Here is a 12840-nt window from a genome sequence, read left to right as displayed (position 1 = left end):
ACCCCTATTTCACTGATTCTAATAATGTTTTCGCATTGTGTTGTAGTTTAGATGGCAATGTTTTGTTTTAATGATACTTAAATAATGGTGAGTCTTGCACAGATGATGTCATCGATTCAAATAGTAATAAGGTTTGTGGCTTAAAAAACCCCATCTTTGACGTCTCTTAGCAGAATCAGCAGCTAATATAGATTTTTTTTTAGTTAAAGATTTTTAACAGAGAGAGACATAGCAATAGAGGGAACATGCAGAGGGAGTGGGAGAGGGAAAAGCAGGCTTCATGCTGAGCAGGGAGCCCAATGTGAGGCTCCATCCCAGGACCTCAGGATCATGACCTGAGCCAAAGGCAGACGCTTAATGACTGAGCCACCCAGGCTCCTACTAATGTAGTTTTCTACTTTCCAGAATGACTTAATATTTTTATGAAACTTATTGCTTTCTGTTTTGTATCCCATTGTATCAAAACTATTCTTGGAATGTGTAATTGGGTGGTAGAGAATAAGCTAATTCAGTGTATACCTGTCCTAGGTACCCCCTCTCCTCTATTTATTCATTGTTAAATAATCTCTGTACCCAATGTGGACAAACCCACAACCCTGAGATCAAGAGTCAGATGCTTTACTGACTAAACCAGCCAGGTGCCCCATCTTTCTCCTCCTTTTTAGAAACAAACTAAAACAAAAATAGTAAGTAAAAGTATATAGAATTTAGATGATATAGATATACATGCATATATATATATATATATATATATATATATATCTTTATTGAGAGGTTTTTTTTTTTTAAGCTTCTAGACCTGTTTGTGACCCATTGTGGTTTTTTATTACAATTATATAATTTAATTATTTATTATAGAAATGGTTAAAATAAGTTGAATATTTTGCAAAGACTCAGAAAAGATTTTTTTTAATTCCTTTCCAATTAGGTATGAATGAGACAAGCAGAAAAATGTAAGAAAATTCTGCACTTAGAATGCTTTGTAAGCCTTTTTAAGTTCTTGATCTGAGTTTCCGCTTTAAAGAAACCAAAATTGGAACTCGGAGGATATTCTATGGTGCAGTGCATATATAAAAGATACATGTTGGAATTTCTGTTCAAAGAAAAGCTTTGGTCCTACATCAAAATATTGGTGAACGAGATACATTTGTTTTAAAAATTTATCTTTTAGGGGTTCCCAGGTGGCACGGTTCATTGAGCCTCAGACTCTTAGTTTTGGCTAGGTTCATGATCTAGGGGTTGTGAGATCAAGCCCTGCATCGGGCTGTATGCTCAGCATGGAGTCTGCTTGTTCCTCTTCCTCTGCTTCCCCCCATTTGCGCTCTCTCTCTAAAATAAATAAATCTTTTTTTAAAATAAAATAAAAATGTACCTTTTAGGGTCCATTGGCTGGCTTAGTCAGCAGAGCATATAGTGCTTGATCTTGGGGCCCTGAGTTTGAACCGCACATTGGGCATAGAATTTACTTAATTAAAAAATTGTTTTTAATGTATCTAATGATTTTATTCCCCGCCTTCTTTTTCTAAGGGATCCCAGATGCACAGATTTGGGTTAATCATCTTTGACTCATGATGACTGTCATGGCTCCATGTATGACCTGATTTTAGTTTTTTATTTGTATTATGTATTAAACAGCTGTTGATGAAGTTAGTGTGACTGCATAGCAATTACTCCAAAATTGAGTGGCATAAAACAACCATTTTTAAGGCTCATGGATTCTGTGGGTCAAGCAGTTTGGACAGGACACAGTGGAAAAGGCTAATCTCTGCTCTGTGCTTTCCTCCCTTGGAAGACTTGGAAGTCCAGGGGCTGGAATCAGTTAAAGGTTTGCTCATTCATAGCTCTGACAGTTGAAGCTAGCTGTTAGCTAAGACCTTAGCGCAGGACTCTGCGACCTGGGCTTTCTCACTGCGTAGCATCTGGGTTCCAAAGGTAAGTGTCTCAAGAGAAAGTGAGCCAGAAAGAATTTGTGTTGTTTTTATGGTATAACCTAGGACTCATACTGGATGAGATTGGATACTTTCCTGTTTCATATTGATTGTGGGGGGGGGGGTTACTTGCTTTTGTATCATAGCAACTGCCAGAAAAGCATCTTCACAAAAATATATCATCAAAAGGAATGCGGTGGTCTAGTGTTAACACTGGGAACCACCTTGACTTAGTAGTTTGCACGGTCACTGACTGATGGCTGTGTTTCCCTGTGGTGCTCCAGGGTGCCTTAGGTCATTGTCTGAGAACCTAAGTCCTATTCTGCACTGAGCTCCCTGTGTAAGCCTGTGGGACCACACTTATTAGTTTCTTAGAATTCCTGTTGTCTGTTCATAGGCTCCCTAAGGCACCATTTTAAATCTTCCTAAGATCTTGGGGAGCCTGACTGGCTTAGTTGGTAGAGCATGAAATTCTGGCTTAGTTGGAAAAGCATGAAATTTTTTTTTTTAAAGATTTTATTTATTTGATAGAATGAGAGAGCACAAGTAGGGGGAGCAGGAGAGGGAGAAGCAGGCTCCCTGTTGAGCAGGGACCCTGATGCAGGGTTCATATGGGCTCAATCCCAGGACCCTGGGATCGTGACCTGAGTTGAAGGCAGATGATTAACTGTCTGAGCCACCCAAATTTCCTGAGCATGGAATTCTTGATCTCAGGGTTGTGAATTTGAGCCCCATGTTGGGTATAGAGATTACTTAAAAATAAAATCTTTTTAAAAAAATCTAAGATTTTAACAAGGGGTTTTGTAGTGATACCCATGGCTGTATCATTAAACAGTGTTTTCCTGACACTGCACTGAATTTGATCTCTCTTCAGAAGCTATTTCTTTTTTTAATTTTATTTAAATTTAATTAATTAACAGATAATATACTATTTGTTTCAGGGGTACAGGCCTATGATTCATCCGTGTTAATATAATACCCGGTGCTCATTACAACACATGCCCTCCCCAATATCCATCACCCAATAACCCCATCCCTCTATCCCCTCTCCTCCAGCAACCCTTAGTTTTATTTCCTGTGATTAGGAGTCTTATGGTTTGTCTCCCTCTCTGGTTTCATCTTGTTTCATTTTTTCCTCTCTTCCCCTATGATCCTCGGCCTTCTTTCTTAAATTCCACATATCAGTGAGATCATATCAGAAGCCATTTCTGAATTTTAGCATCATTTCCTTCCTGGAGGAGCTAAGAAGGAAAAATGTTTTATTTTTGATTCCTGCAGATCTTGGTTCCTTTATATGGTGCAGTTTTTTCTTCTCTCTGTGTTCTTGAATTTTACCATCCGCGACTAAGAAGCCAAGAGGCACCTTCTGCATTGGAAGTCTCCTTAGACTGGCTTACCCAATTCCCTGGGTGTATTTCCTGTTTTCCATGTTACTAGAAACAACAGTGTTGCTCAACAGAAGTCCCCTTTCCTGCAGCTTCCAGTAATGTTGATTTTCCTAAAGTTCTCCCTCACAGCAGCTTTGAGGGCCCTCTGGCTCTAAGTCTCTTTGAGGCCCTAGTCTCTTATGTATACTTGCCTCAGGGTCTTTCCTGTTTCCACCCACTGCCTAATACCCAAAGGTTTCCCATACATTTTAGGTTTTTTGTTACAGTAGCACCCAACTTCTAGATACCAAAATCTTCCAGTTACGTGTTGGGGCTTAACGGACCATCCCACGGCTTGAGCAGAGCGTGGTGGAGGTAGCCGTGTCGGCCCCACTCGGCAGTAGTGAGGGCCAGCGCAAGGGGAAGTTTCGCTCACGCACTTTCCAGGGGCTGGTGCTAGCTCCTGGTTGAGACCATGTTTGGGGCTTTTTGCCGGAACACTGAGCCAAGGCCTCTCCATAACCTGCTAGCTGAGTTCCAGGGACAGACATCTCAAAAGAGCCAAACCAAAGCTGTGTCATCTTATATGACCTAGGCTTGCAAGTCACCGTGCATCATCTCTTATCATTGTGTTCATCGAGGCAGTCACAGTTCGCTCTGGTTTCAAGGGGAGGGAACATGGAGTCCCTCTCTCTATGGGAATGTGGCAAGGTTTTGGAAGAGTCTCTTGCTATATCTTTCTGTCAAATAAATCAACAAAATCTTAAAAACAAAAAAGCAGTACCTAGGGAACCTGGGTAGCTCTCTGGATTGAGCATGTGACTCCTGATCTTGACTCTCAAGGTCATAAGTTTGAGCCCCAGGCTGGGTGTGGTACCTACTTAAAAAAAAGCCAAATATTTAAAAATAATTGATTTTGTCAGAAATGGATTTTTTGGAATGACAAAAAAAGTTTTCTCTGGAAAAGAATCATTTTACTTTCCACTAAACTAATGGCATAATAGGTAATGCCTTTTTTTCTTGTTTTTAATTTTCTTTGTTAGAACCAAGTCCGTGAGTCCTGAGTTGGAAGCAGCAGCATCTGCTGTTGCAGATTTTCTCCCTTTTGATAAGCAGACAACCAAGTCAGAGCTGCTCAGGCAACTCCAGCAGCATGAGGAAGTCTCAAAGGCACAGAAAGATGGAGAAAGAACTAAAATTAGGTTAGTGAATCAAATAGTTCTGTCGGTAATGCTGCTTTTTCAAAATAGATTCTTTTCATGTGACTGGTGAATAATGTGCACAGTATATCAATTTGTACATTAAATATTTCTCATAGGTGGAATATTGGTAATTTTTAAAAAAAACTGACATGTTAAGTAAGATTGCAGTCTTTCGAAGATCAATGGAATGGTTTAAATTTTTCTTTCTCAAAGTTACATGAGTTCTTGTCCCTGAAAAAGAAATGATAAATTCAGTATTGTGATTAAAAACAAGTAGAAGAATAAGACAGAATAGTAAAAACAAGTAAAAGAATAAGACAGTTTCTTTTGTGAGAATATTAATTTTTTCCTGTTAAATAATTTGCTGGTCTTATGTACAGTATGATTATGTTCAGGCCTGTTTCCTTCACTTTTGCTCTTATCCTTATGTTTTAGCAGACACCTCCTCACTCTGCCTCTCATTATTTTATGCCAAGTTTGAAGTTGATATACTACTTCAGATATCTGATACTTTTTCATAAGTGACACTTTTTTTTTAATAGTGTCACATCAGAGTGACACTTTTATGTTTTAAATGAACATTTCTGGGAATGCCTGGGTGGCTCAGTGGGTTAAAGCCTCTGCCTTCGGCTCAGGTCATGATCCCAGGGTCCTGGGATCGAGCCCCGCATCTGGTTCTCTGCTCAGCAGGGAGCCTGCTTCCTCCTCTCTCTCTGCCTGCCTCTCTGCCTACTTGTGATCTGTCAAATAAATAAATAAAATCTTTAAAAAAAAAAATGAACATTTCTGAAGAATACCTTCAAAAGTTATATTTCAAAAAGAAATATAAATCTTAGTGGTCTGTGGGATGTGAATTAACATATGACATATAATCTTTCATTTAAACATAATGCTTTGTGCTGTTACAGTACATGGAAATAAAATATGAATTAAATAATAGGAATCTTATGAATTAAATAATAGGAATCTCGTGTATCAGAATGTTTATTACTGTCCTGTAGCTACAGTTTCTAATACACTTGACCTTTTTCTTATTTCAGTGTCAGTAACATAATATCAGATATGAAAGTTGCCAGATCTGCCACAGGTAGAGTTAGTACAAGACCAGTGCATCAAATTCAATTTGATGAAGGAACTGACAGTTTCATGGGACAGAAGACTGATGATCTTAAGAAAAGGTACTCAGGCGTTGCAGTCTGTTTGGTTTTGCTGGTTTTATTTGTTTCTCTGTAGATTTACTTTATTCTGTGCATGTTATTGCTGATAGGTATTTGAGCATTATAGATGCTTTTATCTCTCTCTTCTTACCCTGCATGTACCATTTCCTATAGAGGAAACGATGTTCTGGGTTTTGTAGTCTTGTGCTTTTCTATACCATTAATCACATTGGGCCCTGCCTCCTATTTATCCATGATGAGTAGAGATCTCCTGATTTAAGATAAGTGGAGCTGATTGAATTCTGAACCAGTGAGCATTTGTGAGAAGCATTATTTTTCATTCTGATATGTACATAACAATATTTGTATAATTATCATTATTCATACCTTAGAGAAATAATCTGCCATCCAAAAAAAAAAGAAAGATCCATTATAATACCTTAAGGTGGTAGATTATTTGTGGCAATTTGAATTTGGTGATTTGCAGACTTAAAGATGCTAAGCCATGCCTTTTGTAATTATTTTATAATAAAAAGCTGTCTGTATTTACAGAAAGTTTCTGTTTTCTCTCCTTCAATCCCATGAAGTAATAGTTGGGGAGGGGAAACCAGATATTTAGTATGCTCTAACAAAAACTAACTGATCTTGATAGAAGGAGGAATTTACAGTTGGAGTGTTTTTGACATGTTGTGTATTCTTTGGATTTTCTTTTAAGTATAGTCCCAGCAAGTTAATCAGAAGTTAAACTACTGATTTGTACAGGAAGATTGGAAAAGATAGTCAACTGTTAACAAAGCAAGTTCAAGAAGTTACAATGATTTAGAGAGATTCTCTGAATTACTAATTTAAAGTGATTTTATGCCTGTGACATGTTGGATAGAGTATAATGTATACTTGGAGTTTTACTTAAGATTCCTCAAAATATTTAATTTCAGGGCTGCCTGGCTGGCTCAGTCAGTAGAGCATGCAACTCTTTTTTTTTTTTTTTTTAAGATTTTATTTATTTATTTGACAGATAGAGATAATAAGTAGGCAGAGAGGCAGACAGAGAGGCGGGGGGAGCAGGCTTCCCGCTGAGCAGAGAGCTTGATGTGGGATCAATTCCAGGACCCTGGGATCATGACCTGAGCCGAAGGCAGAGGCTTTAACCACTGAGCCACCCAGGTGCCCCTAAAATTAATATTTGATTGCTTCCTCTCAATCCCATGAAATTTAACGTGCATAAATAATTTTTGTCCTGAGTCCCGTATCAACCTTGCCTATTTTAGTCAAATTTAGGGTTATCCAGAAAACATTCAGCCCTCTGATTCATTCTCTTTCTTGCAAAATAAAAGGTATAAGATGAGACAATCTGCTGTGAGATTATCCTCCTCAGATCTTTGATCTTGGTATTCCCCCATTCCCCATCTTCAAGGAGAACTGCATCTATTTTTAAGACCCTATAGCCTGGAGCCAAGTTCACGGTATACCCCACTCTACTACTGCAAACTCAGGACCAACTGGAATCCGTGTGGAACCAAGTTCATTGTATTCCCCACTCTACTACTATCCCAGGACCACCAAGAATGTGTTGTTTGGGGTTGCCATGGACACGGAACTCTTATTGCACTACTGGCTTGTTACAAGCAACAGGTAAGGAGCTAGGGGTGGAGGGCTCTCCAGACAAGGGTATCCTATACTCTACTTTCTATGTTGACTAACGTTGCCCTTCATCCTCACTGAGAGTAAAAAGAATATAATATTCTAGAGGGAGGGCTGGAGGATGGGGGAGGGTAAAGGAAGGGGGTCTTTGTGGCCACAGACGGGAGGTTTTGCCTTGTGCTGAGCTGTGGGGAGCATTAATAAATGTTTGTTTTTTCCTGGGGACCTCCCAGAACCTTCTCACCCTCAGGGAACCAGAGGTGGAGGGACTGTGGGGTGAGGGTGTATGGATGGGTTATGGGCGTGCACTCGGTCAATATAGGACCAAATAGCAGTAACCTTGTTGCTGGCCAGGAATTGGGGCAAGATTTGACTTAATGGGCTTGGTTTGGGGAAATAAAAATAAAAAAGGAAAAGAGTTAAAGGCATCATCCTGGAAGGCAGGAAGAAAGAACCCTGCTATTAGTATCTCTAGTAATGTTTCCTCCCATTTAGGAAAATTTGTTTTCAAGTGACAATATCCTAGTCTTTCTGTGTCTACCACCCTTCTGCTTTGGCCCCTCGCAAGCCGCCCTGCCTGCAGGCAAGCAGATCTGAGCTTTGCAGGGTAGGAGTACCCTTAAATATGCGGCTCTGCCTTGGTCCACCCCTTCCTGGCCACCTCTGGAACAGATGGAGCAACCTCAGAGCTTTGGGCTTCCTACTCCCACTGCCCATGAGGTGCTATTTCTTGTAGGTACGGAATTTACAGGCGGTTGGCTCTCACACCCAAACTCATCATCAACATTTATGCCCAAATTGACCTATTTATGAAAATATATATATATATATTTTAAGATTTTATTTATTTATTTGACAGATAGAGATCACAAGTAGGGAGAGAGGCAGGCAGAGAGAGAGAGAGGAGGAAGCAGGCTTCCTGCCAAGCAGAGAGCCCGATGTGGGGCTCGATCCCAGGACCCTGGGATCATGACCTGAGCGAAAGGCAGAGGCTTTAACCCACTGAGCCACCCAGGTGCCCCATGAAAATATTTTTTAATTTATTTTCATTTTTTTCTCCTTGTCCAGAATTTAGGCCTTGTGGCACATTTCAGCCTGTCTCCTTGACAACTTGGATTGCCACGTTAACTTGGCAATATCTTATTCTCCAGTGACTTCTAGTTTTCTTGCATGACACAGATTGTTCTGTGCAATGTTGAAGGATGCATCTTTGCTTTCCCACCCTTTGATTTATGCTACAGAATATTTCAGGATGGAAAGATCATAAATCCCTGTGATAATATAAAATTGATTTGAAATGAGTTTGTTTCCCTTCCTGGGTCCTATGTAGCAAGAGAACAATCTTTAAAGTATCCTGTCTTTGAATTAAACTTATTGTACATTCAAAAAACTTTTCTTCTATTTCTCAACCCAGAATAAAATACTGAGGGGAAAATATAAAATGCACATTTCACCGGATTGATAAAATTGTACAGCATTGTAGATTTTATAAGTTTGTTGATTCAAGACTTGAGAAATGCTGATCCATTCCTAATAAGTTCTGTGTGTGACTTTCTAATTGGACAAATATCTTATGTGTTTTAAAAATACTGAATTTACTATGTGCCTTTCCTTTTTTTAGATTAATTGTAGATTAAATACAATCCCAAGATAATAACATGCAGAGATTAAAGAAGAGCCATTTATATCTCTGGTTCATGCTTCGAAAAAATAATAAGTAAGTAATAAGCCTTAAATTTACTAAATTTTAAGGATAATTCTCAGCCTTGGTTAATAGAATAAGGAATACATGTACGCTTTCTTTCATGATTAATGTAAACTATATATAAATGAAATTTGACAAACTCACAATTTAAAGATCTTATTTTATGCTTATAATTTATTTAAAATACTACAGCGTAGGCAGTATGCCAGTAATAATATGCATGTGGTAGCCACAGCCACTTTCTCTAAAATTTAAATTCAATTTAATTAACATACAGTATAGTATTGGTTTCAGAGGTAGAATTTAGTGATTCATCAGTTTCAAATAACAGCTAGTGTTCATTCCATCGACTGCCCTCATTAATGCCCATCTCCCAGCTACCCCATCCCCCCGTCTACCTTATCCCTTGACCTACCTCCCATCCAGCAACCCTCAGTTTGTTTCCTAGAGTTAAGAGTCTCTTACAATTGGTCTCCCTCTCTGATTTCATCTAATTTTTTCCTTCCCTTCCCCTATGTTCATCTGTTTTGTTTCTTAATTTCCACGTAGGAGTGAAATCATATGATAATTGGCTTTTTTTTGGTAGACTTATTTTGCTTAGCATAATCCCCTCCAGTTCCATCCATGTCATTGCAAACAGCAAGATTTCATTCTTTTTGGTGGCTGAGTAATATTCCACTGTATACATATGCACCACCTCTTTATCCATTCCTTTGTTGTAAGACATCTGGGATCTTTCCATAGTTTGGCTACTGTGGACTTAGCTGCTATAAACACTGGGGTGCATACTCCTTCCAATCATTATGTTTGTATCTTTTGGATAAATGCCTACTAGTGCAATGCCTGGGTCATAGGGTAGTTCTATTTTAAACTTTTTGAGGAACCTCCACACTGTTTTTCTGAGTGCCTACACCAGTTTGCATGTCCACCACCAGTATAAGAGGGTTCCCTTTTCTCTGCATCCTTGCCAACTTCTATTCTTTCTGGAGTTGTTAATTTTAGCCAGTCTGATTGGTGTAAGGTGGTATCTCATTCTGGTTTGATTTGCATTTTCCTGGTGCTGGGTGACGCTCAGCATTTTTTCATGTGTCTGTTCTCCATTTGTATGTCTTCTTTGGAGAAATGTCTGTTCATGTCTTCTGCCCATTCCTTGACCAGATTTTTTGTTTTTGTTTTTGGTTTTTTTGGTGTTGAGGTTGATAAGTTCTTTATAGATTTTGGATACTAGCCCTTATCTGATAAGACATTTGCAAATATCTTCTCCCGTTCTGTAGGTTGCTTTTAGTTTTGTTGACTGTTTCCTTTGCTGAGTCACAGCCACTTTTAGCTTCTCCTCTGGGACACCTGGATGCCCTATTAGGGCTGCTCTGTCCTTTTTGGGGAGGTGACCATTTTGAGATGGCCACTATAGGGGCTTTAGTTGCCCTATCTCAGTCAATATGTGAAACACTGTTAATTACCACAGGGAAGGTCACAGATTTTTATTAGTGATGAGTGGCTTGCAAATCAGCATGCTAGATGTTAGAGACCTATGACTCTTCAAGATCTGTGAATTGGTTAAAACAAATAATAATAGTTACCTTTGCAAGAGTTGTAATGAGGACCAATTGAAATATCTGTGAAACATCTGGACAGTGCCTGGCACTTAATAAATTACCACTTAAATATCACTTTTGTGATACTCTTTCTTTAAGTTTAAGAAATTTATTTTTCAAATTTTTTTTTCTTAGATGTCTATAATCCAAGTGTTGGAGATCTGTTTTTATCCTTCGTATCAACTGGCTTTTCTTTTGTATGTTCTATTTTTTTCCTGCTATTTTCTGGTGTCTCAACCTTGTCTTCCAACTCCAGATTAATTTGCTTTTCACATGTATCCAAACTACTATGTATCCCATGAAATGATTCTTTATTTCAACAATTAGACTTTTAAGTTTAAGATACCCTCTTGTGTGTGTGTGTGTGTGTGTGTGTGTGTGTGTGTGTGTGTGTGTGTCTATGTGTCTGTGTGTGTTTAGAAGTTACCTTTATGAGCGTATAAGCAAGCAGAGGGTAGAATCCTGGCCTTATGGTAAAAAAACTGTCATTCACTTTATGCCTTCAGGTGTTTTACTAGACCTTTCCTGGTCTCAGTCTTTTTGTTTTTGTTTCTTTTTAGTTTCAGGAGTAGAATTTCATGACTTATCAGTTTTAACACCCAGTACTCATTGCATCAAGTGGCTTCCTTGATGCCCGTCATGCAATTATCCCTTCCCTCCACCCACCTCCCTTCCAAAAACCCTTAGTTTATTTATTAGAGCTCAGCATCTCTTAAGGTTTGCTTCCCTCTCAATTTTCATCTTATTTTTTCTTCCCTTCCCCCTATTTTGTTTCTTAAATTCCACATGTGAGTGAAATCATATGGTATTTGTCTTTCTCTGACTGACTTATTTTGCTTAGGTTTTTCCTTAGGATTTCTTATTTTCATTTCACTTACTATCCTCTTCCCTTGTACCTTTAAAAGGGTATTTCTTTTCTTTTTTTTTTAAAGATTTTATTTATTTATTTGACAGAGAGAGATCTCAAGTAGGCAGAGAGGCAGGCAGAGAGAGAGGGAGAAGCAGGCTCCCCGCCAAGCAGAGAGCCTGATGTGTGGGGCTCGATCCCAGGACATTGAGATCATGACCTGAGCTGAAGGCAGAGGCTTAACCCACTGAGCCACCCAGGTGCCCTTTAACGGTATTTCTAACGCTTACTTAAAATCTTGGTCCGTATGATCCAGTGGTCCGTATGATCTGTTTCAGATGGTATATGTTGTTCAGTTTGTTGTATTTTGTTTTCCGTGATTGTACTTCTCGGGTATCTCTTTATTTTGATTTGTGATCTTACATTCCTTGTGGCCATTGACCCCCCCCCTCCCCCCCCGTCTGGTAACTGGTATTAGGGAAGGGCTAATGATTTGCTTGGGACAATTTCAGTCTGTAGCTGGTCTCAAAGCGTAATTATTATTAGCATGTCTGTTCCACTTTCAAAAGTATCCTCTTTTGGATGAGGTAATACAAGTCATCCTTGTTCAAAGCTGGGACCTAAGGTATATCTTTCTCAGTGTATTTAACATGAGGGTGATAGCCTGGGGACAGAGAGTCTGCAGAACAGTGAAACACTGCGACCCAGGTAATTTCTGTAGCCAGGGTACATCACCTTTAAGGTCCTGGACAAAAGCAGCGTTGGAGAAGGTAGCCTTCTAGTTTGTTCACCTTGGCCTTGGAGGTAGGGGAGAGGTAAAAGCCCAAGGATTGCTCTTCAGCCTCCCTGCTTTCATTAACTAACCTAATGCTCCCCAAATTTTATTCTAATTACTTCTGGGTAGTTGCTACTAAGAACGGCAGTGACTATCTCTAGGGAGAGGCAAGAACAGAACTTAAAATTTTCCATTCCACTCAGCTCCTCAAGACTGCCTATAGCAGCCTTTTCCTGTCTGCTAGTTAAGGGACAGCTGTATCTCCTTGGAGACTCACGGGGTTTGTGCTATTGTTAGTTTTTTAAATCTATACTTTAGTTTAATTTCTGTAGTTTTGAAGGAAGAGCATCATATGGATAGAAATCCAATATTTCCCAGGAAATTATGGGAATGTAGTACTTTGGAAATCTTGAAGTGTTTTTGAAACGTAAATATTGTCTTTTTATGTTGTTGTCACTGATTTTTTTTTTTCATATTTGTGACATTGGTATTTTTGATATAACATTTGGTGAAGAGGGCAGGCTGCCTAAAAACTTGTAATGTTTGTGCGATGGTGAACTTCAGCATGAGTTTATGAAGTAGACACATGCAAAGTGCATTTTCAGTGTGTCTTATTTTACAGG

General features: G+C 39.0%; 1 pseudogene; it reads left to right on the top strand.

Moving 5' to 3' along the window:
• The window catches only part of LOC123955945, a 47879-nt pseudogene that overhangs the window by 10518 nt on the left and 24521 nt on the right, over positions 1–12840 (top strand).

Source organism: Meles meles, chromosome 14 (assembly GCF_922984935.1).
Source record: "Meles meles chromosome 14, mMelMel3.1 paternal haplotype, whole genome shotgun sequence".
Lineage (NCBI taxonomy): Eukaryota > Metazoa > Chordata > Mammalia > Carnivora > Mustelidae > Meles > Meles meles.
The sequence above is the reverse complement of the archived record's forward strand: the minus strand, read 5'-3'. Positions and strand labels throughout refer to the sequence as shown.